This window comes from Callospermophilus lateralis, chromosome 7 (assembly GCF_048772815.1).
Source record: "Callospermophilus lateralis isolate mCalLat2 chromosome 7, mCalLat2.hap1, whole genome shotgun sequence".
NCBI classification, from domain to species: domain Eukaryota; kingdom Metazoa; phylum Chordata; class Mammalia; order Rodentia; family Sciuridae; genus Callospermophilus; species Callospermophilus lateralis.
Window position 1 is genome coordinate 97,510,640 of NC_135311.1, and position 25,879 is coordinate 97,536,518.

The 25,879-nt window shown below is 39.3% G+C and overlaps 1 protein-coding gene across 7 annotated transcripts in view; it reads right to left on the minus strand.

Annotated features, from left to right (window-relative positions):
* Fggy (FGGY carbohydrate kinase domain containing) overlaps positions 1 to 25,879 on the minus strand; it is a 399,645-nt gene that overhangs the window by 166,106 nt on the left and 207,660 nt on the right. The gene's annotated exons all lie outside the window — the stretch shown is intronic.

Sequence of the window (25,879 nt, forward strand, 5' to 3'; positions counted from 1 at the left end):
TTTTCTGTTTTATTCAATTTAGCTAATTTTGATTTAAACAGTCACTTATAGCTAATGAGTGTATTAGATGGTGCAGATTAGAACATGCTCAGTAGTATGACAATATTTGCTGTTTGCCTTATTTTTGTTATTGTGATTGTTGCTATTATTTCATTTGCTCTATTTCCTTAGACATGTGCTTAAATCCCACTTACATGTCCTGAGGTAAATACCTTCACCTCTCAGATGTAGAACCTCAACATCCATATCTGAAGAACTTGGTAGCAATGCTAACCTACAAAATTGCTGTGAGGACTAAGGAAGATGTATGGGGAATACACTAGTTATCAATAAATGGGAGTTCTTCCTTCCAGGAGCTGCAACAGTGCCTGGAAAAAGCAAGGCTTCATGGAAGTCTTTTCTCCACACTCCTGGATGTGCCCTGCTTATCCGTGTTGCTGGGCATTTGCTCATCATGCACCGAAGAACCTTCCACCATTTCCCGTCAATCTCCAACAATCAACCTGGGAACATGCATTCCCTGCTGAGGCCTCAGTTGTAGCATCAAAATCTTTCTGGACCACTTTCCTCCTTAGGCCCCAAGCACCCCAGCCAGAGAAAACCAACCAAGTCTCCTTCCCTTGCACTTTCCCTCCTGACACTGCAGCCTCTATCATTATATCTGTCATTTATTTGCTTGCATAGGCGTCTCCTGCTACCAGATAATGACTGTTTTCTTTTGCAAATTAAAATATAACAATTGTACATTGAGTCTTAAAGCAAGCCCAAGGGGTAACCTCGCACCTAACAAATAAAGAGGAGCAGCTAGCTGAAAAGATATCCATGATCCTCATACAGAATGAAGCACTGTCTTGACCTGGAAAGAAACATCATTTAGATTCACCCAAATTAAATTCTAAAATAAGTTTACCTCTGTTTTTAAACTATGAAGAGATTTCACACACCTAGCTGCTGCTACCATCCCACTTCTCACACTCCCATCCTCCTAGAGCCAGAAAAATAATAGAGAATGCCTTCAAATTAGACATGGGTGGCCATTTACTCGGTAGCTGAAGTCTTCAGGGCACAGTAGCTCAGAGCCAGGACTCTGGGACTAGAGGACTTGGTGTCAAGTCCAACAAGCCAGTCAAATCCAACTATGCCTCAGTTTCCTGAATGACAAGATTAGATGGTAATAGTCTATTGCTTCCAAGCCTACTGTGAGGACTGAGAAAGAACAACAATGGCTGGGACAGTGTGTTCCATGTATCTTTACCATTACTGTTGTCACTACTGACAGCTCTCAGTCTTCAGTGGGAAGAGCCTGCCTTCAGCTTGATATGTGCATTGCCAGAGTTATTTGGTTTACTTAGGTTGATTGGAACATCTATTTTATATCCATGAATGTACACTGATGACAGAATAATGCGGGGGGGGGACACATATACAGGGGAATAAGAAAAACAAGGTACCAGGTAGTAGGCATAATCCAGGTAAACATTTTAAACATTGTTGAGCAGAAACCAAAAGCTACTTACCTCCCCCAAAGCCGCAGTTACATATAGCACCATTTATAGCATGATTAAATTTGTGTTGACATTCATCATTTCTACCTTTTGGCCACAAGTATTCCATGACTTGGAATAATCAGAACCAATATAAGAGCCTGACGGTGTTTGGCGTGGGACAGAAAACAAAAAGTAGGACCTCGGGCAACTGGCTCTCACTCATTTCTATCCAGAGAGATCAACTCTCAAAGGCAGGCTAATATACAATAGCTTGGAAATTCAAGAATACTAGCAAACCCCCAACTAATGACAAAGAAAAAATTGGATTTCAGAAATTCTGTTCTTCCTAAGTCAACACAACTTCTGGATTACTTGGACATTACTTGGACATTGTCATCTTTAACTTCATAAAAGACATGCACTTCCCAGCATTAGACTTGGTAAAGTGTAAGGGTAAATCCAATCTAAACAGTCAAGCTAATTCACAAATTAAATTCTTTGTAAAATAAAGAAACCAAAAATAAGAGAATTGGTCTAAGTATCACAAATGTATCTTTTGGAACAGATCCTTAAACAGATCTACGACGACTGTGACTCTAAGTCACTGCCTTATGATATTTTATAAATTAATTGATTAATAAGATGGCCATCAACTGATCCCCAATTATAAGTCAGGAACCATATCAGGTGCTAGAAATCTAAATATGGAAATTATTCTCTTTTATCCTATACTATCCCAGTGTAGTAGGGGTGAAAAGATACCCTGGCAGATGCTTGAAAGACAGAAGAGCAACTGGTGGCGACTCAGATGTTTTTGTTTTTTTTTCCCCATGGAGGTGTGGAGCCCCAGCATGGGACCTACCCTGGATGTCAGGGAGGCCTCCTCAGGAAGGAAAGGCAGGAATATATTAATTAGAAGGGAAGGGGGAAGGCAGGGAAAGGCATTTCTGCTACAACTTGAGACAAAATAGACAGTAAAGCAAAGACAGAAGAGAGACAGACGAAAGCTAGGGTACAGGGTTGCTGGGCCCCCGTATGAAGGAGATGAACTGAGTCTGAAGGGTTTGGTTAGTCGATGTACAGTTCTGGGTCTGAAGTCAGAGAGATCTTTGATTTCCAGTTCTACCATGAGTTTGCTATACAAACTTTGATAAGATACTTCAACTTATTGAAATTCAGTTTTGTCAGTTTTAAAGTGGGAATCTAAAATTGGCATCTATTCTACAAGATCAAAGCAAAGACAGAAGAGAGACAGACGAAAGCTAGGATACAGGGTTGCTGGGCCCCCGTATGAAGGAGATGAACTGAGTCTGAAGGGTTTGGTTAGTCGATGTACAGTTCTGGGTCTGAAGTCAGAGAGATCTTTGATTTCCAGTTCTACCATGAGTTTGCTATACAAACTTTGATAAGATACTTCAACTTATTGAAATTCAGTTTTCTCAGTTTTAAAGTGGGAATCTAAAATTGGCATCTATTCTACAAGATCATTTTTGTTCATATCAGCATTTGATGAGGGTCAGGACATGCTGTCTCAAAATATGGCACATCATTGTATTACATATGTTAAGATAAAGGTATCTTAGAAAACCACAGAAGCAGAAGCCCCCAACCCCGACCCCTGCCCTCTCCACTGAAGCAGGTTATAAAACCTGGGAAGGATTTTCCTGACTTTTCCCTGAAGCAGGTTACAAGACCTTCTTGTGAGAGATGTCTTCCCTGAACCCAAAGGAGAGGGACAGTATTATCTCTGAAGAGAAAAGGTCACAGAGAAGAATCTAGATAGATAGGCCTTGCTAAGTTCCTCTAGTTTATTACCATTAGCTCATACAATTTTTGCTCTTATCGTATTTCTCCATAAGTCTACTCTTCATAAAACCTACCATAAAATATTCAGGCTTAACTGTTACTTTGGGTCTTCATTTTCTTATGAAGGTTCCCATGTCACATAAAACTTATATTAAATAAATGTGTATGCTTCTCTTGTTATCTGTCTTTTGTTTTAGGGGCCTCCACCATGAATCCAAAACGGGTGAGGAAAAGACAATTTTCTCCCTACACACCAGTAAACCCAGTGCTCCCGGACCCCCTCTGTCCTGGGCCAACTGGAACAGCTGTGTATGGCATACAACTTTGTGTCTGGGATATTGGAACTGTAAAGTGTCCAATTCTCCTGGCAGAAGAACTAAGTTTCCTTCAGCAACTCTTTCTTGCCACAAGATGGGTGATCTCATTTATAAAGTGACGTGAAGGTTTTCTGAAGGTGGAGATCAGAACCAAGAGTCCAACTTGACCAGTGAGACATTTCAGAAAGATACCAGCGCACACAAGAAGTGCTTAGACAGGTTCTTTAGGACATCTGAAGAGGCCTGAAATTTTGAGAAAAAAATCCAAATAGGCAGGCGAGCTCTCTTTTCTCCTACCTTCTGACTGCACACGTGCTTCTCCTCCCACCCCCATACCCTGCACCTCGCACCCCTGCCCCGCTTGGTTATGAGTTTCGGTTCCATCACAAACTTCCAGGGGTTAGTTGAACATTGACAGATTCTTCAAAGCTTGGAATTCATTCTGGGAGCCAAAACCAGGCTGAGTTTCTATAAGGCTATGATTTCCCTGGGGAGGGTCACAGGGCTCCACCACACCTAGACTGATTAATCTAGCCTGGCCCCAACCTTCAAACAATAAGGAGACCAAAAGGAAAACAGATTCTGAAGTTGAATCCTGGTTCTGCTCTCTCCCCTGTAGCTGCCAATCCTAGGAGACTGGGGTGGGCGTGGAAGGCCACCCCCACCGGATAAGAGTCAGGCTGGCGGGCTCAGAGAATTAAGTGATATAAAGAGCAGCTGGAGAGGGGGTAAAAATCCTGGGTAGGATAAAGGGCCCAGGGTTGTAGCACAATGAAGGACATGTGGCTGAAAGTGTTTCAAAGAGAATAAAGGCTTAGGTAAATAAATAGTGTGGAAGGGGAGAACAAAAATGAATCCCAGAAAATCCCATGAGAAACACAGCGGCATTTTTCAGGAACTGCAGTGGAAACATCTCTGCTTCATTCAGCAGAAATCAAGATGCAGCCCTCCCAGAAGGTTCCACTCTGCACCTGCTCCCGAGGCCACCTTCTCAGACAGCAGCCTTGCCAGGTCCTGCTCTCCCTGTCCTGTGGCCTCCTGGTTCCATAAGGTAATGGGCACTAGCCAGGAAGGGCACTGGCTTTGAGGAGCTGCTTCCCCAGAACACTTCTTCATCCCATGACCTCAAGAAAACGAGCTGATTTCCTTGAGCTTCCGACATCTCATCTGCAAAAGGGAACAGATGGTTTGAAAGTAAAAGTGTAAAAATATAGTCTTGTTTTGAAAGAACAGTGCTGGCACATGCAATTGATTAATTACTCCAATTGTATTGCTTTGTAATTGATTAATACTCTCTCCCTCCTTTGTTTAGTGGGATTCAAGTCGGAAACCGTACTTAAATAACACAGCCACCATCCTTGAGATGCTTACAATTGCCTGGTGAGGGAGAGCTCTGTGGAATCAGACTCACAGTGGCTTCAACAGATCACAGACAAGTCCTCTATGGGAGGAGCTAATTCCTACTGTGTGTCTGGCTCCAAGGATGTTTCTTCCTGAGGCCTGCTTTCCTTCTGACCTAATGACTAAAGAGCTCCTTGCCACTGTGTTGACCCTGGCTGTGGCCACTGACTCCATGTCCCACTGCTGCAGTAAAAAACCCTTAGGTTTTCTTTGCAGTGGTGATATCATTATGACCATCACCACAGCAGGTGCTTGTGTACTGCCAACCTGTGCCAGGTGCTGTTCCAAGTAGTTTATATAATCTTCTTTGATTCTCATAACTGCTATTATGATACCATCCTGGAGATGTAACTTAGTTACTGCTGGTTAAGTAACTGATTCATGGTCACAAAAAGAGTAGGTGATGGCAATACTCTTCAAAGTATTCCATGAAATAGAAAAGGAGGGAACCATTCCAAACTTGTTCTATGAAGCTCATATAACCCTGATACTAAAACCATACAAAGACATATCAAAGAAAGAAAACATCAGATTAATATCCCTGATGAACATAGATGAAAAAATTCTCAATAATTAATTCTGAAAAATCACATACAAAAACATATTAAAAAGATAGTGCACCATGATCAAGCAGGTTTCATTCCAAGGGTGCAAGGTTGATTCAACATAGGGAAATCAATAAACATAATTAATCATATCAAAAGACTAAAAAGACTTAAAGATAAGAATCACACAATCATCTCAATAGATGCACAAAAAGCATTTGACAAAATACAGCAGCCCTTCATGTTCAAAAATATAGAAAAACAAGGGATAGTGGGAACATACTTCAACATCATAAAAGCTATCTATACTATGCCCAAGGCCAACATCATTCTAAATGGAGAAAAATTGAAAGCATTCCTTCTAAAAATAGGAACAAGACAAGGATGCCTTCTTTCACCACTTCTATTCAACAGCATCCTTGAAACTTTAGCCAGAGCAATTAGATAGGATAAAAAAATTAAAAGGATAAGAAAAGAAAAACTCAAACTATCACTATTTGCCAAGGACATGATTCTATATATAGAGGAGCCAAAAATTCTAACAGAAAATTTCTAAAACTCATAAATGAATTCAGCAAAATAGCAGGTTATAAAATCAACACCCATAAATCAAACACATTCCTGTATACTAGTGACAAATCTAATGAAAGAGAAATTAGGAAAACTACCCTATTCACAATAGCTTAAAAAAAATACTTGGAAATCAATCTAAGAAAAGAGGTGAAAGACCTCTATGATGAAAACTACACAGCACTAAAGAAAGAAATTTAAGAGTAACTTGGAAGATGGAAAGGCTTCCCAGGAGGATAGGTAGAATTAATACTGTCAAAATGGCCATATTACCAAAAGTATTATACAGATTTAATGAAATTCCTATTAAAATCCCAATGACATTTTACGTAGAACCAGAAAAACCAATCATAAAATTCATTTGGAAAAATAAAAGATGCAGAATAGCCAAAGCAGTCCTTAGCAAGAAGAGTGAAGCAGGAAGCATCACAATACCACAACTTAAACTATACTACAGACCCATAGTAACAAAACCAGCATGGTATTGGCACCAAAACATACATGTAGACCATTGGTACAGAAAAGAAGAAACAGAGACAAACCCACATAAATACAGTTCTCTCATTGGTGCCAAAGACATTCACTGGAAAAAAGATAGCTGATTCAATAAATGGTGCTGGGAAAATTTGAAATCCCCATGTAACAAAATGAAATTAAACCCCAACTCTAACCCTGCATGAAACTCGACTCAAAGTTTGGAATGGTGTATGTATACATTTCTGTTGGATATGTCCTATATATCCATATTATTTTTCACTCTTCCTCTGCTCTTTCTCCTTATAAATCTGCATTCAAAGACTTAGGCACTAGAACAGAGACCCTATGCCTAATAGAAGGAAAAGTAGGCCCAAATCTTTACCATGTCAGCCTAGGATCTGACTTCCTTAACAAGACTCCTAAAGCGCAAGAAGTAAAATCAAGAATCAATAAATGGGATGGATTAAAACTAAAAAGCTTCTTCTCAGCAAAGGAAACAATCAATAACACAAAGACAGCATACAGAATGGGAGAAAATTTGTACCACATACAGCCTCCGATAGAGCATTAATCTCCAGGATATATAAAGAACTCAAAAAACATAACACCAAAAAACCAAATAACCTAATCAATAAATTGACTAAGGAATTGAACAGACACTTCACAGAAGAAGAGATACAATCAATCAACAAATATATTAAAAAATGTTCAACATCTTTAGTAATTAGAGAAATTTAAATCAAAACTATTCTAAGATTTCATCTCACTCTACTCAGAATGTCAATTATCAAGAATACAAACAACAATAAATATTGGTGGGGTTGTGGGGGGAAAAGTATACCCTTACATTGCTGGTGGGACTGCAAATTGGTGCAACCATTATGGAAGGTGGGATGGAGATTCCTCAGCAAACGTGGAATGGAACCACCATTTGACCCAGCTATCCCAGTTCTTGGTTTATAACCAAAGGTCTTAAAATCAGCATATTACAGAGATGCCCCACCACATGGATGTTTAGCTCAACTCACAATAGCTAAACTATGGAACCAATGTAAGTGCTCTTCAACAGATGAATGGATTTAAAAATTTTCATTCATCTTTAAGGCTGAGTAATATTGGCATTTGTTGGTAAATGGATGGAGCTGGAGAATATCCTGCTAAGTGAAATAAGCCAATCCCCCCAAACCAAAAGTCACATGTTTTCTCTGATGTGCAGATGCTAATTCACAGTGCAGGGGGCTAGGGTAGAAGAGAGTTACTTTAGATTAGATAGAGGGGAGAGAAAACAGGGGAGCAGGTCCTGCTCCAGGAATCACGCTCCTTTCTAACCATTAGGCTATTGGAATGTTGTATGTATATATTTCTGTTGGATATGTCCTATATATCCATATTATTTTTCACTCTTCCTCTGCTCTTTCTCCTTATAAATCTGTATTTCAAAGAGAAGAATTTTTAAATGATTTTTAAAAATAGCTCTCAATCACCATCTCAAAGTTTCTTGAAGGCAAACGCAGAATGCGTCCAAGTCAGTCTTGTTTCCTCATTCTTTGTTACAATGACTCCCCAGGTGTCCCTCAGCATGGGCCTGAGGAGACAATAGGTAGTGTCTACCACTTTCCAGGACTTCCAATTCTGGGTTGACCCTGCAGCAGCTGCTACACAGATCTGCTCTGCAGATCTGATTGGTCTTTTTCATCATCCACATCTGCTCCCATCCTGCCATCTACCTGCTAACTTCAGTCTAAACTCTAACAGGCTAGCAAGTATTCTTTTCATTCCACCCTCTTTCTATGGAACTGTATGGCCCATGGCAGAGATGGAAAGGACTCAAAGTCCCTGATTTTATATAAAAAAAGAAACTCCTTGAATTAACATTCAATGAAGAAAGCAATAAGTGATTATTGAATTTCAACAAGAGGTTGAAGCACTAACCTCACACATTGTTTAAGGAAAGTTCACAGTTAAAACACACAAAAAGAAAAACACATTGTCTCCTTTATCACTAACATGTATTATACACTTAGCAAAAGGATTCTGAACACAATCTCTTCCTTTCTTGATGACTCATGGTTATCAGCAAGGAGGGAGTGGAAACTAACACTGATTACCTACCTAATACAGGCCAGTCAGCTTGTTAAGTTAGGAGTTCTCCTCCTGTGTTGATGGTCCTGACTATTAGAATACTTCTCAGGTTGTCTATGAATCCATTCATCTCCTCCTCTCCATTCTTCATGGTCGGACTACATCATGTTCATGTCAACATTCCCAGCACCTAGCACAGGGCTGCATGATGCTGACATGAATAAATTTTATTCCCTTTGATGTTTAATGAACTTTATTAACGAAGTATAACCTGCATTAAAAGGCTACAAATTTTACATATACAGTTTGATGAATTCTTTCCAAGTAAACATATGGATCTAGATCAAGAAATAAACCACTTCCTGTCCTTGTCCCTATACCATGTCCCAATATTTGGTACATTTTTATTACTATGTGATCCTAATGTGTATTCATTCTACTATACTGATGAGAATTTGGGTTTTTCCCCCAGTTTTGTCTATTACAACCAAAGATGTTGTATGTATATTATTATACAAGTATTTCTTTTTCTCATGTGCACAGGTACACACTTCTATTGAACACATGCCTGAAGAATAGTACTGCTGATTCATGGAGTATTGAGATATTACCAATCTCCATCCCAAAATATGGTACCAGTCATATTTCCATATGATGCTTGAGCTTTTGGGTGTTTTGATGCCCACCAACACTTGGTGTTTCCCATCTTTTTAAATTTTAACTAACTTGGGGGCTGTGTAGTATATTATCTTATGCTTATTAGACTTTCCTAATGACTAGTGAAGCTAAAAAAGTTTTAATATTTTATTGTCCACTTGCATGTCCTCTTTTTTCCAAAGCCATTTAAGTATTTTACTTATACCATTCTCTATTAGTATGACTTTTTTATTAACCTGTAGAAATTTTTCATGCATTCTAGATACTCTAGATTTAAATTCTTTGTTCTGTGTATTGAAAAATACTTTCTCCTACTGCATGGCTTGCATTTTTCACTCTTATAATAGCTTTTTTTTTTTTTTTATGAAAGAAAGCTCCTCATTTTTTAAATTTTTTATTTTTGGTACCAGGTATTGAACCCAGTGGTGCATAACCACTGAGCCACATTCCCTGTCCTTTTTATTTTTTTGAGACAGGGTCTTGCTAAGTTGCTTAGGTACTCTCTAAGTTGCTCAGGCTGGCTTTGAACTCTCAATCCTCTTGCCTCAGCCTCCCAAGTTGCTGGGATTTCAGTTGTGCTCCACCTCACCCAGTGAAAGTTCCTCATTTTACCACAATCCAATTCACTAATCTTTTCCTTCAAGGTTGTCCTCATATTGGCATCCTATTTAATAAGAAACATTTGCCTATCCTGAGCACTTCTATTTTTCATATTTAGATCTATATTCCATCTGAAGGTCATTTTTATGTACAGTATAAGACAGGGACAAAAATTCAATTTTGACTTACTGATATCCAAATAGCCCTATTTCACTGAAAAAAAAAATCACCACAATTCTACAGTGCTGCTATTGTTCCAAATTAATTGTCCATACATGTGTATTTGGTTTGGGCTCCTTATTATTTCCTCTAGTTTATGTCTATCCCCACTCAATATCAGTATTAATTACTTTTATAATAAGTTTTAATATCTAGTCATATTAAGCCCTTCCAACTTGGTTCTTCTTCAAGGTGGTCTTATTATTAGCTTTTTCCAAATAAGCTTGCAAATGACTACCAATTTTCAGCCCCTCACACCCAAATCTAATTGAATTCTGAATTGGAATGTACTGAATCAATAGAACAACTTGGTGAGAACTATTGCATTTATAATACTGAGCCTTCCGATCAATGAACATCGTATCTCTCCATTTATCTGTGACATCTTTAAGTTTCTCAAAAATGTTTTATAACTTTCTGCAGAGAGAACACTTTTATTCCTAGGTATTTGATATTCTGATATTATTATAAATCAGGCTATTTAAAAATTATTTTCTAAATGGTTATTTCTGCTTAAATTGAGTTTTGTATTGGCTTTTTGAAGTAACAATCTTGCCAAGCTACTAGCTTGAATATCTTACGTATATATTTTTAAACTTTTATGTGACTAATTCTGTAATATGTGGCATCAGTTTTGTCTAATTTTATACTTTTAATTCAGTTTTCTTCACTTTTGCATTGGCAAGGTCCTACAATATGATGTGAAAAAGAAGAGATAAGAGGGAGCACCTGCAGAGTTTCACATTAACTGTCGTTTTGGCATTAGGTTTTTTTTGTTTGCAAATACCCTTAATCAGAATAAGAAAGAGCCTTTCCATTCCTAATTTGCCAGGATCCACATTTTTTAAAAAAAAATCACAAATGTGTTAAATTTTACCAAAGTTCATTTAAAAAACAACTACTAATCTAATCATGTAATTTTTCTCTTTTACCCTTTTAATATGAAATTATTAATTTTTTAGAAGCTAAAATAAACTCACTTGAGGTCTTTTAGAGGTTCTGAACACCTCTTGACCATTATCTCTTCAAAATAGCTTCTGTTTTAACAAAGATTCTGGGATTCCAATTATACATCGACTTGATAGGAACTGCTGTGTATCTTGTATTCTTTTGGGATTTCTTATATTTTCCATCTTTCTAAATGTTATGTGGAGGTGAGGGTAACTTTCTTCTGACCCATGTCCCCTTCATTCTTTCTTTCAGGGGTACTGTCTGTTGATGACTTTATCCCATCTGTTCAGTTCTGAATCGCAATTACTGCATTTTTAGCTCTAGAATTCCTACTTCTTTAGCATACTTTGCAGCTCTCTGAATTCTCCAGACCATTCTATAATTTCTTGAACATATTAATCACAGATATTTTAGAGTCCATATCTAATATGGCCAACATCTGGATTGATGTTGCTTTTTCCTTTTGATTTATAAAAATTCCTACATTTTGTATGTTTAAATTACTTTTTATTGGATGCAGATATTGTATATGAAAACTCTCAGATATAACTTGAGCCACTGATTATGTTATTTTCCTTTAGGAAGGATATGATTTTGCTTATTGCAGTTAACTGGAGGAGGAATAGAGTAATTGAATTTGTCCAGTGGTGATTCAAAGCTGGGCTTTGGCTTTTGTAAAATTTGCCCATTTCTAGTTCACCTTTATTCCTAGGTCCCAGCTAAAATCCCACAGCATTTATTTTATCAGTATTTTTCTTGTGATTGCTACCCTCAAATTTTTATCTTCCAGCTTTAGCCTGCCTAAATTGATGTTTTCCTTCTCAGCCTCTGAGCTGCAGACTTGACACAAGAGTGCAAAAGGCCGGAAATGCTGAGTCCAACTCAGCTTCTTTTCTGTTCTTGGTCCTCAAGTTCCTTGCTGGAAGCTCTCTGATGCCTGCATCTCTCCCTTTTAAGGTCCAGTGCCACTCGCTAATGAAGGGTCAGTCTAATAGTTTGTCCTCACCACAAACTATTGTGCCTCCTCAAAGAACATAAAGCCTTGCTTCAGGTAAGTCCCTTAAGACAAACTTCACCTCCAGTTCCTGGGGGGAGGGGGTGGGGAAAAGGAAGCATAAACTTTTAACAGGGTACTCAAGGACTCCTAACCTGACTCCACTTATCTTGATAGTCTCATCTTGCAGGAATCCCTTATAGATACCATGTGTTTCAGCTGAGTTGAGGTGCTTACATTGCCCAATCTTCAAAGATGCTATCTTTTCCAACCAGAATACTGTGCATTCCATTGCTTCTTTTGGAGAGCACACCTATTATCTAGCTTCAGTTCAAAGGCTGCTCCTTTCCACTTTCTGAAGGGCCATGGAAGCTGACCTCTGGGGTTCTTCATTACTAATGGTGGGACCTTACGTAAACTGGTGGAGTGGATGTGAAGATTTTATGAGTGACCTTTCCAGCACATTTCTGTCACACTGAGGTCCTTCAATGAATACTAGTGTCTTTGATCTTCCTTTGCCTTTCTATTTCAACTGAAAATGACTCCTCCCATTTACAAATTCCCGTAGAGCTTACTCCATATCTCTATTTCTTTGTATTGCATTTGCCATCATAACTAGTCTAGCACTTAGCATACTATTAAGCAATCTTGTTCATTCATGAATATATTCATTAATTGACTGAATTAAACTCTGGTATCTGACATTACAGAAAGAAATATGACCAGATTTTATTGTTCACAAGAAGCTCAGTCTAGGTGGAAGAGTCAGTAATGTAACCATGTGTTGAGGTGTTTAAATGTTACTGTCTATGTGTTACATTAAATGATGGAGATATGTACAACAGGACAAGGTTATTAGGCCAGATGCACTAGGCTTGGTAATAATGTTACATCATAGTAAATGATGCATGAACTCCTTTTAAGAGCCACATTATTAGGGCATATTTAATGTATTACACTGAATTCAATTGTGTGGGCTTTTCTTTACAACTTTCAGCTGTGAGAAGCCTGGATGCAGAAAGTGAGGAAGGTTTTCACTCATGTTAGTGATACTGGTAGGAGATGCCCCCTGCAGGGTTTCACAGCGGGTGAGTCACAGGCTGGTACACTTTTAACTCTCTAGACTAAATTCAGCCCAGGAGCCTGTAACAATATGTAACAAGAACCTAACACACTTTTTAAGCAAAATATAAGTGCATTAGCTTTCCCTGTACCTGAGCTTTTGAACCAAAATTTACATGTATTCTGTCTTTTGAATTTTGTTTTTTAAATCATCTACAGCTAGCTTACTTAAAACATTGGCTTGGGTGAAGCTATATAATGGTAAGAAGAATACCACTGGGGTCAGACAGACCAAGATTCTTTCTATGCCACCACATTAGTGGAGCCTGAGTAAGTCTCTTTCTTATCTTTAAGTGGGGGGTGGGGGGTGAGAGTGCACATAGCCATAAGCCTTGTTGTCCACATCAAGTAGCATCAGGTATATACACAGGTAGTACACAGCTCATGGTAAGTGTGACAGATTGCAAGAGCTCTTTAACTGTCTGCCTTGGAAACAAAAGTTTTAAAATGCAGTCTTTTCATTAGTCTGGATTCAATTTGTCTCTTTCCGTATTGTATATAGAAAACTGTGTGTGCATGTGCATGTGTGTGTGCTAAGGACTGAACCCAAGGCCTCACACGTGTTAAGCATGTGCTCTACCACTGAGTTCTATCCCTAGTCCACAAGCAATTTTTGATTGCAACCAACCGGAGTTTGGGTAACCTTTTGCTACCTTTTAAGGTATCACTGGTGAATCCATCAGGATCACATGGTGGCTGATAGAGTGTACATATTCAGGAACCAGTTAAAACTACTGATGAGTCACTGATGATTTGGGGAACCAATAATCTGCATTTTAACTAGTTCCTTGGGTGGCTCTGCATATTCAATTTGAAAAGTGCTAAACAAATAACTTTAGAAATAAGATTTAAAAAAAAAAACTTTAAAATACTTCAAAAAAGTATGGGTTAGGTTATCCATAATGGGAATTCAATTTACAATAAATGAACATGAATGCCATATTTTCTCATGTTGTCCCTTCATATATTTTCCATTCTCAGTCTCTAGTAAATAGTTATTTCTAACTAAAATGGGAAGTCATATGGGAAAATTTGTCTTTACCACTAACAAAATGAAGATGGGAACATAAAAAGTATAGGCAGAGAAATCCAGAAGTCTTTGGAAGAATATTCTTCAGCTCAGATGACAACAACCAGGAGGAAGTCTGTACATTTTCTGTTGGGTTTTGAAGAATGGAGAAGAGATAATAGGGTGAAGAGGCAGGAATAGAGACAAAATTCCCCTCATGGAAGATAGAGGCAGAGACGGGAGTGGGGATGAACCATGGGGCTCAACACTGTCCACCCTCAGACATGGCAGATGAGAAACAGGAATGGTGAGAGAAGGGAGTTCAAGGTGAGGGACAGGGTGTCCTGGCCAGGCAGTACTCTACAGATAGGTAGGTCTGGCTGTGAGGGTGAACTGAGGAGTGCTGTAGAGAGTAGGTCACTCCTAAGTCCTCCTCAGAGCCTGGCAAAATAAATACTTATTCCACTTAAGTGAGCTTTGCTCTATGCTCAAAATGAGAAGGTATTTACATTTTACTGCCTTAACCACTCCTTTGAGTATCACTGATTAGTATTAAAAATCATAGATGTACTCCCAAAGACACAAGCTCAATGTAGAACATTCCATATACTTTTCACATCAGAATCATTGCTAAGGAAGCTATCTGAATAGGTAGGGTTGAGTCAAATTAATTTTAGCATCTAAAACTTCTTACCTTGCTAATTCAAAACCCTCTACATTCCGGTTTCCAAACTGGAGTAGCTGACACATGGACTGCTCATGAAGCATCAGGAGAAGGCATCTTTATAATAACCCTGGGAGCACTCTTCTCACTCTTGATGATAGAAGAGAAATCTGAGGCACAGAGTGGTAGGAATCTGAACCCAGGAAACGGCTTCAGAGCCCACACGGAGCTCCGCAGGTCCTATCTTCCTGGTTCACTCTCACTGCTTCCCTCACATACCCAAATAATGGTTTGCCACATGGAAATGCTCCTTGACTAAGTCAGGACTTCTCACATTCCTGGGCTTTGCACATGCTGTTCCTGCCTTCTAAAATGCTGATCCCAGTTTTAACTTCCTAAGCAACACTTTCCTAACTTGTCCATGCAAAGCTGACTGATCCATCAGTATGCGCCTGCAACATATTCCTCACCTTTTAAAGGAGCAGTGTGCCAGATGTACTGATTGTTCTGAGGTCAAAACTCTTTTCTCCACCAGCTGCTGAGAACCTGAAGAAGGAACCAAGCCCTCTTCATACTGGTGTGCCAGTGCCCAGCACATATCTGAGTAAAGTCTCAGCCCAATGCATATTTGCTAACTACATTAATCTCACCTTACTTCTTATATGATGAAATGCCTCCTCAAAAGTCACCATTCTGGACTGAAATTTCCTGCCCTCTCTGTACCATGCACCTCCTGGAACTTTCTGTCACTTTATATAGATCCATTCTTTGTGACACTTGGTGGCACCTTGTGCAAACACATGCATGCATTATCACATACATACCATACATACAGTCACGTGTCACATAACAGTGAGGATATGTTTGAAGAAATGCATTGCTAAACAATTTCATCATTGTGTAAACATCAAAGCTATACTTACATAAGCTAAGATAGCTACAGTGTCAGTAGGCAACCACTGTCATATATGCAGTCCATCATGATCTGAAACATCATCATATGGTACATGACTGTGTATGTATGTATGTATATATATATATATATATATATATATATACACACACACACACACACACACACACACATACATACACACGCACATATGTGTGTTTTTACATGAACAGAGATGTTCATACACATATTCATAGATACAAATGTATGTACACATATACAGAATATATAAAGAGACATCAAATATATGAATATATACATCAGACACATAAATAAACACTTAAATACAAACACACATACACATAGGTGCATGTATATACTATATACACATATATATTCAAATACACATGCACACATGTTATACACAAGCACAAGTACAAGTACATACACATGCAATACACATGTCATGAAGATCACGTGCATGCACACATAAACACAAGTGCATATTGCATATAAACACATGGATATGTGAATGGCATGTATGCACAAACACATACATACACCAATACAATAAATGTACATATATATGCTTATATAAGAGTTTATGAACTCCCCCAGAAGGCCAGAAGCTCTATGAGTAGAAAGCTGTCTTTGTTTATCACTGTATCTAATCCACCTAAAACAATGCCTGACACATAGGAAGAGGGCATCACATAGAGGAATAAATCTGAGTTTCTTTTGTCCACTAGCATCATTCACAGTGTACTTCTACTAAGATTACCTCAATCACAGCTGAACATACAGAATAGCTTTGCCACACACTGTTTTAAGTGCTTTATAATACTTGTCTTTCATTTGTTCTTCAAACAGCTCCACAAAGTAGGTGTTATTTTTATTCCTATTTCACAGGTGGGGTAAGTGAGACATGGAATGTCAGGTGAGTTCCCAAGGAGCAGAAAACAGGCTGCAGAACCAGAATTTAAATCAGTTATGTGTCCTCACAAGTGTGCTGTGTGACCTCAAGATTTTAAATTATCATTGTCTTCAGAGAGCCATACTCTTACATCAGGGTCATATACAGAGCATACATGAGGATTAGCATTGTGGAAAGGCAGGAGAGAATGCAGTTGAATGATACAACTGAAGACTAGTATGGCCTCCCCATATTCCAACATTTCCTTCTCAGCTTCTACAGATGTCTACATTGGCTACAGAAGGCACTCAGGCAGTCCTCATGATGCTCAGTGTGGGGAAATTAAAAAATTATTTCTCTTTGCTCTTTATAATGACTTATATGAATGAATAATTAAGAGAAAATTGAAAACAAGAAAATGAATCAGGCCTACAGAGAGATGATAGGGAAGCTGTCAGCAGCTCAGATGTGAGGTTGCTGCCGTGGGACAGTAACTGGAGATGTGCATTTTCTCACCATCGGCTGCTGAAATGAGCGGCCCAAAGTCAACAGTAGGACTCAGGGATAGTATATGGGTGGGAAGCACCACGTGCAGAGTTTCTGTGCCATGAAAAACAGTGGCCTTGATCCTACTCTTGCAGCCTATGACGCAAGTGCAATCTTAGACTCTGGGCCCCCAAACAAACACTCTTCAAGCAGCCATCTACCTTTTGAACTTGGAGTGGGAGGTCCTCCTAACAGGTGGTTGGCAATGTCAGAACCGGGGACTGGGTGATTGTGTGTTTTTGCTTTGGTTCCCAAGCTCAGCAAAGGAAAATGGTAACTCATATTCTCAGCCACATGGGAGAATAAGTGGAACCTGCTGGGTAAAAATTCCCTCAGCAACAATAAAGTTCTAGGGCTGATGAGATGGTCAGAGATGAGCTCAAAATCAGGGCTCTGGGCAAAGGAACTGGCAGGGTCAAGACACTCTGCTGCATGCACCGACAGTATTGTTCACTGTGGGATGTGGAGGAGGCAATGAGCAGAAGTGAAGCATGGCAGGGTCAGGTGGGTTTGAGTTTGGATCTACCTTTCTGGGTCTATATCCTTGGGCAAATGCCCTCACTTCCTGAAGTGTCAGTTTCTCAACCATTAAAGGAAAGCAAAACTACCTTCCTTGTTCCTGGGGGTGATGGTTTAAAAATGGCAAGTCACTGCACAAAGGAAATGAGTTAATTAAATGAGAGTCACAAAATTGATCTCAATATAAATATCACTGATCTCTGTAACACAGAGAAAAAAAATAACAGCTACATATCCCACTCCCAGCCTGCTTTAACAAGCCTGGCTTTATTCCCCATACTGGTAGAAACTAGACTTTTGTGCTTCTTTGGGAATCCTTTATTAAAGTCACTTCCTCACTCTGGGCCTCATCTTTCTCATCCATGAAATGGATCTAGAAAATACCTACCCAGAAGAATGCTGAACAGACACAATTTACAGACACAGATATACTTTGGTGAGAGTACAGGCTAACCTAAGGAAAGGCACAGATATATCTGTACACATAAATACAATAGCCAGGGTGACTAGGGAAAACCTCATGGGCCTCAGAGTTAGAGAGACCTGGACCCAGAACTTCTATCATTTATTAACACGTTACCTTGAGCAAGTTATGAAACCTTGATTTCCTTGAATGTTAAATGTTGAAAATAATGGTAGCTCACAGCATGTTGTAAGCTGACAATAGTGACTATTAAAGTACCTAGCCAAACACTTGGCACAGAATACATGTTCAATAAATGGCAGCTGAAATAAAAATAACAGCTTTGAGTTCTTTGGAGCAAACTTGAATACCAGGTGTTATTATTATTGCCAGCCTTGAGGGAGACTCTTTGGAGCTAAGTGTAGATTGTGACAACAAAACAAAGAGACTTATTCATGTGTGGTTTTGAAAAACTAATTTACCTATTTAATAGCCACCCATGATACTGACTGTAGTCATTAAATGGGATCTTAGGTATGGAATAGAATAACACAGCAGGAATCATTCTTTTCCTAATTTGGAGATGGTGTTACATAATGGGGGAAGGGCCCTGGCTAATGAATTAGGATGTGTAGGTTTTCAACTGACAGTAATTTGCTGGTATAACTTTGATGATTCACTGTGTCTCTGGGCCTTGGTTTTCTCATCTACAAACTAAAGAATTTGGTAGAGAAAATCTGCGAGCAACTTTTTAGTTCTAAAACTCATTATCCAAACAGAGCGTATGTATCAAACAAAAAAAAAGTTATGATTTCATGGCAAGGTCACAGCTGTGCACACTGAATTGTGCGACACAAGATTTAAAGAGGGGTGAGATGGAGAGCCAGCTGTAACCTTGGGGTCCTGGATCCCTCCCAGCTCTCTGTCCACAGGGTAAAAGACTGGTGTCCAGCTCAGGCCTGTGCTCCCTTTCCAGAGAAGCATACCACTCCAAAGAAGCCTGGGAGCCTGGGAACGTGAAACGCACAGTTATCCCCCCCCCCCCATCTCCTCTTTGCCCCTGCACTACATGAGCCGTGCCACGCTCACACAGCTGCAGAGGTCTCAGGCCGTGCTGGTTTCCATGAAACCTAACCTCAACTTAAAACAATAAACTTGAAATCGCATTAACAAATTCTTCCTCCCCCTTCTGACTCGCATCCAGGAACTCCTCAAGATGTCCTTGCTCTATCTGCTCGGGACTGGCACGGCTTTTCTCCTTCTAGATTCCCAGCACAACTTTATCTGTGCTCCTAATCCCCTCCATTTCTTGCACACAGTCTGCCTCTTTGGACTCACCTTCACTCTCTTTTGGGTAAGCTCGCTCCTACCCCCAGCTCTTGGCCAGAGCCTGGGCCTGGTTCCTTCACAGCACAGCTCTGCTTTGGTCTGATTTGCCTCCTGGACAAATGTTCAACCATCACCACTGCTTCTGACCCCCAGGTCCCCAGTGTCCACTTGTCTCCACAGCTGTCTCCTCTGGATACCAGGTGATATTTTCTGCACTTAGAATCAGATTCCCAGGCCTGACCCCAGACATTAAGACTCAGAACCTTCAGCAAGATCGGGCCTGTTCATCTATATTTTTCAAAGGCTCCCTCACCCAGAATTAGCAATCGCTGTTTCTGCGTTTTCAAAATCCTCATATTTGTTACTTTAATTATCAATGAATTCATTGATGTACATGTGGGCTGAATGTGTGTTCTATGCCAAATGGTAGGCATACAAAGAGGAATATGATTTGGGGGAAAACTAAAATAAGTATAAAGCAATTGCAGAAACAGAATAGGGAGGGATTGATGTTTCCCTAAGAGTGAGATTAAGTTTGGAGACATTTCAACAGTGGGAGTAACAGACTTGAGTGTTGACGGATAAGTACGATTGCCTAGTTGGGTTGGGGAGAGGAGGTTCCCAAACCGTGAAGCCTGTGAGCAAAGGAGAGTGTCAGAACGGAAAGAAGGCCAACTGGTCCAGGGAGGTTTGACTTTAGTTAGATGGATGGTACTGAAATAATTTTGTACTCCCTACTCCTCAGTATTCACTTGGATTTTCTTATCTCACAACTAATTTCATTGAAGAGTTAATGTCACAAAACAAAAAGATAGTAGCAAAACCCTTATTTTGAGTTCTGCTTTTTAGCTTCTATAGAAACAAACTGAATGAATAAAGGAATATAATATCCTGAATGTATTTCAGAGTAGAATAGGGTTTCTCAACTGCATTGCTGTTGCATTTGTAGATGGATAGTTTTTTTCTGTAGAGGGGTAGCTTGAGCAGGCTAAAATGGTCATCAGCATCCCTGGCCTTTACCCACCACAAGCCAGTACTGTTTGCTCTTTCCAAGATATGATAAACAGTGTCTTCAGACTTCAGCATATGTTCCTCAGGTGATACAGTCACTCCTGGTTGAGAATTACAGATCTAGAGCAAAAGAACATAAACTTTGGAGTCAAACTCAAGTTCAAATCTTGCAATATGACTGTACTTGTGTGACTGTGGGACTGTTACTCTTTCTGCTTTCAATTCAAAGAGAAGCATCCTCAATCTTATAGATAGGATTATTGTAAGGAGTGGGAGATAAAGTATGTGAAGCTTGTCCTTGGCACAGAGGAGGCAGATAAGAAATGGTCAGAGTAGCAGTAGCATCAAGAAGAACAGTGGGTCTAATTATTATGTTCTTATTAATTATTCTGCTATTATTAGAAATAAAGCCTAATTAAAACTTAAAAGTGATAATAAATAAATTTTACTTTACCAAGAAGCAATAACAGGACAGGAATTGTTGTAGTTATATTACCAGACATTACTTCCTCTAGGAAACCTTTCATAATTCTTCAAGTCTCAAGTTTGAGCCCTCTTTGTGGCTTGCCAAAGCCTTCTACATTGGCACGAATAACTGAAATTTACTTTATGTGCTTGTCTGTTTTCTCCACTAGACTATAATCTCCAGGAGTACACTTCTCTCTCATATTTACCTTATTTCCCCATTGACTAGTAAATTTGCTTATCAATACGTACTTATTAGAGACTTTCTTTTTTCAAGATTTTTACTTGCTCAGATGGTATCTTAAGTCTACTTAAGAGTAGACTGCATCACATATTAGTAGATATGCCATTCCATATAATACAAGAGTGAAAAACATGAACTCTGGAATCAGATGGTATGGGTTGAATCATGCATTGCCACTGACTGACTGTGGGCAGCTTAGACAGTCTCAGGGGCCTTAATGGTCTCAAATGACAAGTGGAACAAAATAACAGTATGTAAAAAGTTGCTTTGAAACTAGGCTTGGTGGCATGAGCCTGTAATTCCAGCTACTTGGGAGGCTGAGGCAAGAGGATCATAAGTTTGAGACCAGCCTGGGTAAGTAAGTGAGATTCTGCCTCAAAATAAATGTTGAAAAAGAGCTTGGATGTAGTTCAATGATAGACCGCTTGTCTGGTATGCATGAGACCTTGGGTTCAACTCTGTACTTCCAGGAAATTTTTTTAAAAATAAGTTGAGAACAAAGTGTAAGATAAGAAATAAAAATCTTATCTTATCTTATCTTGGATCTACAGCTGATTTGCCCAGAGATCTCTGAAACTCAAGTGTTCCCTCATCACTATGAGGGTACACATACCAGTCCTAACTGCACTTCAGTGTTGCTGTGAGGAGCTATTCTATGTTGAACACAGACGTGTTAGTAATCCTAATGTTTAGATATGTAGGATTTTATTCCTAGTAAGTATGTTTCTTAGTCAAACATGACGAATATATATATATATATATATATATATATATACACACACACACACACACACACACACATATATATGTATATATATGTGTGTATTAATATATATGTGTAAATTAAAAAATAAATTAATAATTATTTAATTTATTAATATATATTCACACATACACATATATATATATATATACATATGTATATATCTTATAAATACTCCCCCAAATCATCAAGCTAAGTAAATTTGCTGTCTGCTTACTCATTCTTCTAGAACACTGATAATGGTAAGATAAGAAATTGATGTATTTTATTGCTTATTTGAACACACTATGCTTTGCTCTGGGAAGCACTGATCAGAAACTCTTTTCCAAGACTAGTTGAATAAATTCGTCTGTCATTAAAGAAAAAAAAAAAGAAGAAAAGAAATTCAAAATCCTTATTTTGGTTCGACTCTGCAACTCAGATGAGCAGTTTTTAAGCCATTACAACATCTGGCCCAGATGAGCAATTTAAGCCAATCCAACATCTGGCAAAGAATCCTGTATTGTTCATCAAAGAGTGGTGCTAAACCTAGCCACAAAGTTTGCTCTTGGCCAAAACCTGCTAATATGGTGGGAACACAAAGGATGGAGATTTCCAGGCACCTAGGAGTTGCTTAGGGAGTGTACAAACCAGACTCTCTTGCTCCTAGAGAACAGAGTCAGATGTAACTTCTATTTAAGGACAGTTGCCTCTATAAGGAGAGGTTACTATATCTCTCAGCTGAAATATCCACCCCCTATGGAGGAAATGCCATTCATTCATTTACTAAATATGCAGGTATTTAGGACCCTCTATGTGCAAACCACTGCACAGTTGTGGTTTATGAGGATAAAATGGTCATGTGTTAAAGGGGTTAGGAATTAGATGAAACAACGTTGCACATAAACATGCAAACACAAGACAAAGTAAGAACCAAGAAGAAAGTGTGCTTCAGCCAGCTTCGAGAGTCAAGGAAGACTTCCCAGAAAAACAGGTAGCATCTTCAAGATCTGATGGATAATCAGGAGTTTGGTCAATAAAGAATAACAACTAAGAGAGGGGCCTAAGAGAGAAAACAGGTTGTTATTGCCTCTCAGGATTAGTGGGGTGCTAAAGCCAAGAAAAGACCTGGAACAAAGTTAATGCTATTTATAAGCTAGAATCCACCAGCTGGAGCCCTGGCCAGAACCACCCCCACAAAGTGCAAACAAAGCTACTCCTATCTTCTGGCTGTCTGCTGAAGAACTTGCTAACCAGCACCTTAAGAACAAAATGTTTTTCTATCTTTGATTTCTATTCCGGCAAAGTCCTTCCTCCTTGTTTCCAGAGCTGGAAAAAGCATGAGTGAAGTTGTGCTTGCTCCTATGATCTGTATCCTCCCATCCCAGGTTCTCCTGGGGCATAGAGTCCAAGATAGGTCATACTAGGCTAGCACTAGAAGTGACCACAGTTGTCAGAGCTTGTTTGTGACAGGCAGGGCTGGCCTCCAATTCCTACTTCAAAGCTGAGTTCGTTCCTGACATTTGGGGATCTTTTGACATAGAGTGCATCCAAGCAGTTCCTGGGGCTGTATCTGATCTTGACCAAGACAGAATCTTAAAGCAGTGAATCCTGCTTTCTGTGATAGATGGGTAGAGGAGGAAACTGAGGGCAAATTCAGGGAAGGCAGAGGGAGTCCAGCACCTCTGGTCCTTCTCCACATGTCTTGCCTTAAGAATCCAGTTCTGGTAAGACACTTCCTAACAGGAAACAACTTCCTAACAGGCAACATTGTTTATGAAGCTTCTACTTTGTGTCAGGCATTGTGGTTCTGGAGTGAGGAAATCAAACCTCATTATTACATGCTTACTGTGTGCCAGTTAGTAGGCCAATTGCTTTAACTATTTACATTATCATTTCTTATACCAATTCTATGAAAAGATTGCTAGCTCTTACTATAGAAGAAGAAAGGAATATGTTAAAAGGCACACTGTGTGTAAGCAGAATAGGAATTTAATCCAGATCTTCAGACTGTGTGTGGAATGCCCTTATCACAGTGTTACAATAAGTCTCAGAAGATTCACTATCATAAAAGAACACTATTAAGCAGGCCAGAGAATTTTCTCTCTGAAAGGAATAGGAGTTCTATGGTTTGTTCATGATGATAATCTCTGGTTTCCAAACACATAGCTGATAAGGTTGCATGATTTTTAGTAAATCTTTGGTTTGACTAGTGGGTGATCTTTTTAGGATGTTTAGGCCTCTCTTATTCTTCACATCTTGAGAGGGTGAAGGCAAGGTGGAAAGTGAGAGGGAACATTTGTTCTATGGCTCCTGTCTTTCCCAGATATTCTGATTCTGAACTGGTCATAAGGTGAAGGGGAGAGGAGTGGTATAAGAAGGATCAAACTTGTTCAAAATTGTTAAGTAGGGATTTCCAATCCTGTGTGACCAAGAACTCCCTTCCCAGCTATTGCTGGCACAAAGCTCAAGTCCTTAAAGAATCTAATGTCTTATCCTATCTTTCCACTTAAAAACTAACTTTTGGAAAACATAGAGGAAACTCACTGACTCAAGAGCATTTGTATTTTAAAGGGAACAAAAGGTCTAAGCCAAAGTGTCTACAGGTAAAAATTCTATCATTGAGCATATCTGTTAGGAGAAAGCCACGGTCATCTGGAAGTCTGTCCTACTGAAGAGCACAGAAAGTCCTAGGGAGAAGTAAGAAGGTGTGTTTGGCACGTCCTTTACAGAGGTCTGGGACGCCAACAAGGAAACGACAGTGCCTGTTGCTCCTGAGTGCAGCCTTATTTCTTTCAGCACATGGATGAGCAGCCAAGTGCTTGTCACCTGGGTGCGGGTGGATGGTTGAGACTGTTGCCCCAGGGACAATTGCAAAATCACAATGAAGAAAGCTTCCCTGGAGTCTTCTGTGATGTAGAACATCAGGATTACTAGGGATAGGAGCACTCCATGTCCAGCTGGACCTTCAGTTCTCTCTGTGCTTGTACTTAAAAACCCAAATCATGCATTCCAACCAAAAGCACACACTGCTCACACTACAAAGTGCTTTGAGACAAACACCCTTGCCTATAATAGGGCTCCATTATGTACCTCTCGACCAGTCACACACACTCTGCTTGTTTACTATTTCTTAGGCACTGTGCCACAGAGCCTGAGGACAGAAAGATGAACAGGACAGACACGTTCATAGATTGATGAGTGCCATACTGTTTCTGCAAGTCTGTGGACCATGCAGAAGAACAATCTGTCACACAAGGAAACATATCAGCCTTTACTGTAAGTTTAAGGCCATTTTACCTTATTCTTGCCTTAATGAGACTTTATTTAGTAAACTTATCAAGCACCTTTAAAAACAAGACATAAGGCTCAGCATTGAGGAGTCCTCAAGGAATTCACAGTCTAGTGGAAAAGATAAGCAGATAAATCAGAAACTAAAACACAAGGTAATCATTTCTTCAAAAAAATAGAAGTAATGAAAGAAGCACAATCTGAAGAATTTCTTAATATATCTGTCTACTCCAAAGAAGGATATGCAGAGAAGAAACCATCTGAGAAAGGATTTCAAATTAGAGGAGTGAAAGTAGTATAGCTTAGTGGTAGAGTCCTTACCTATGCATGATCTCCAGGATCACCAAAAGGAGAAAGAAAGAGACTGAGGTGGGGGGAGGTGTCATCTACCTGGAAAAGTAGAGAGCTACTGTGGTGTGTGTGTTCCCTAAAAGTCATCCCCAATGGGACAATGTTGCCCAGGCTGGTTCTAATCTCCTGGGCTCAAGTGATCCCCTTACCTCAGCCTCTCAAGTAACTGGTATGCCACCAAACCTGGTCAGGTTTTTGATCATGATTCATAATAAGAAATTTCCTTCATTGCCTAGAATACACACACACACACACACACACACACACACACA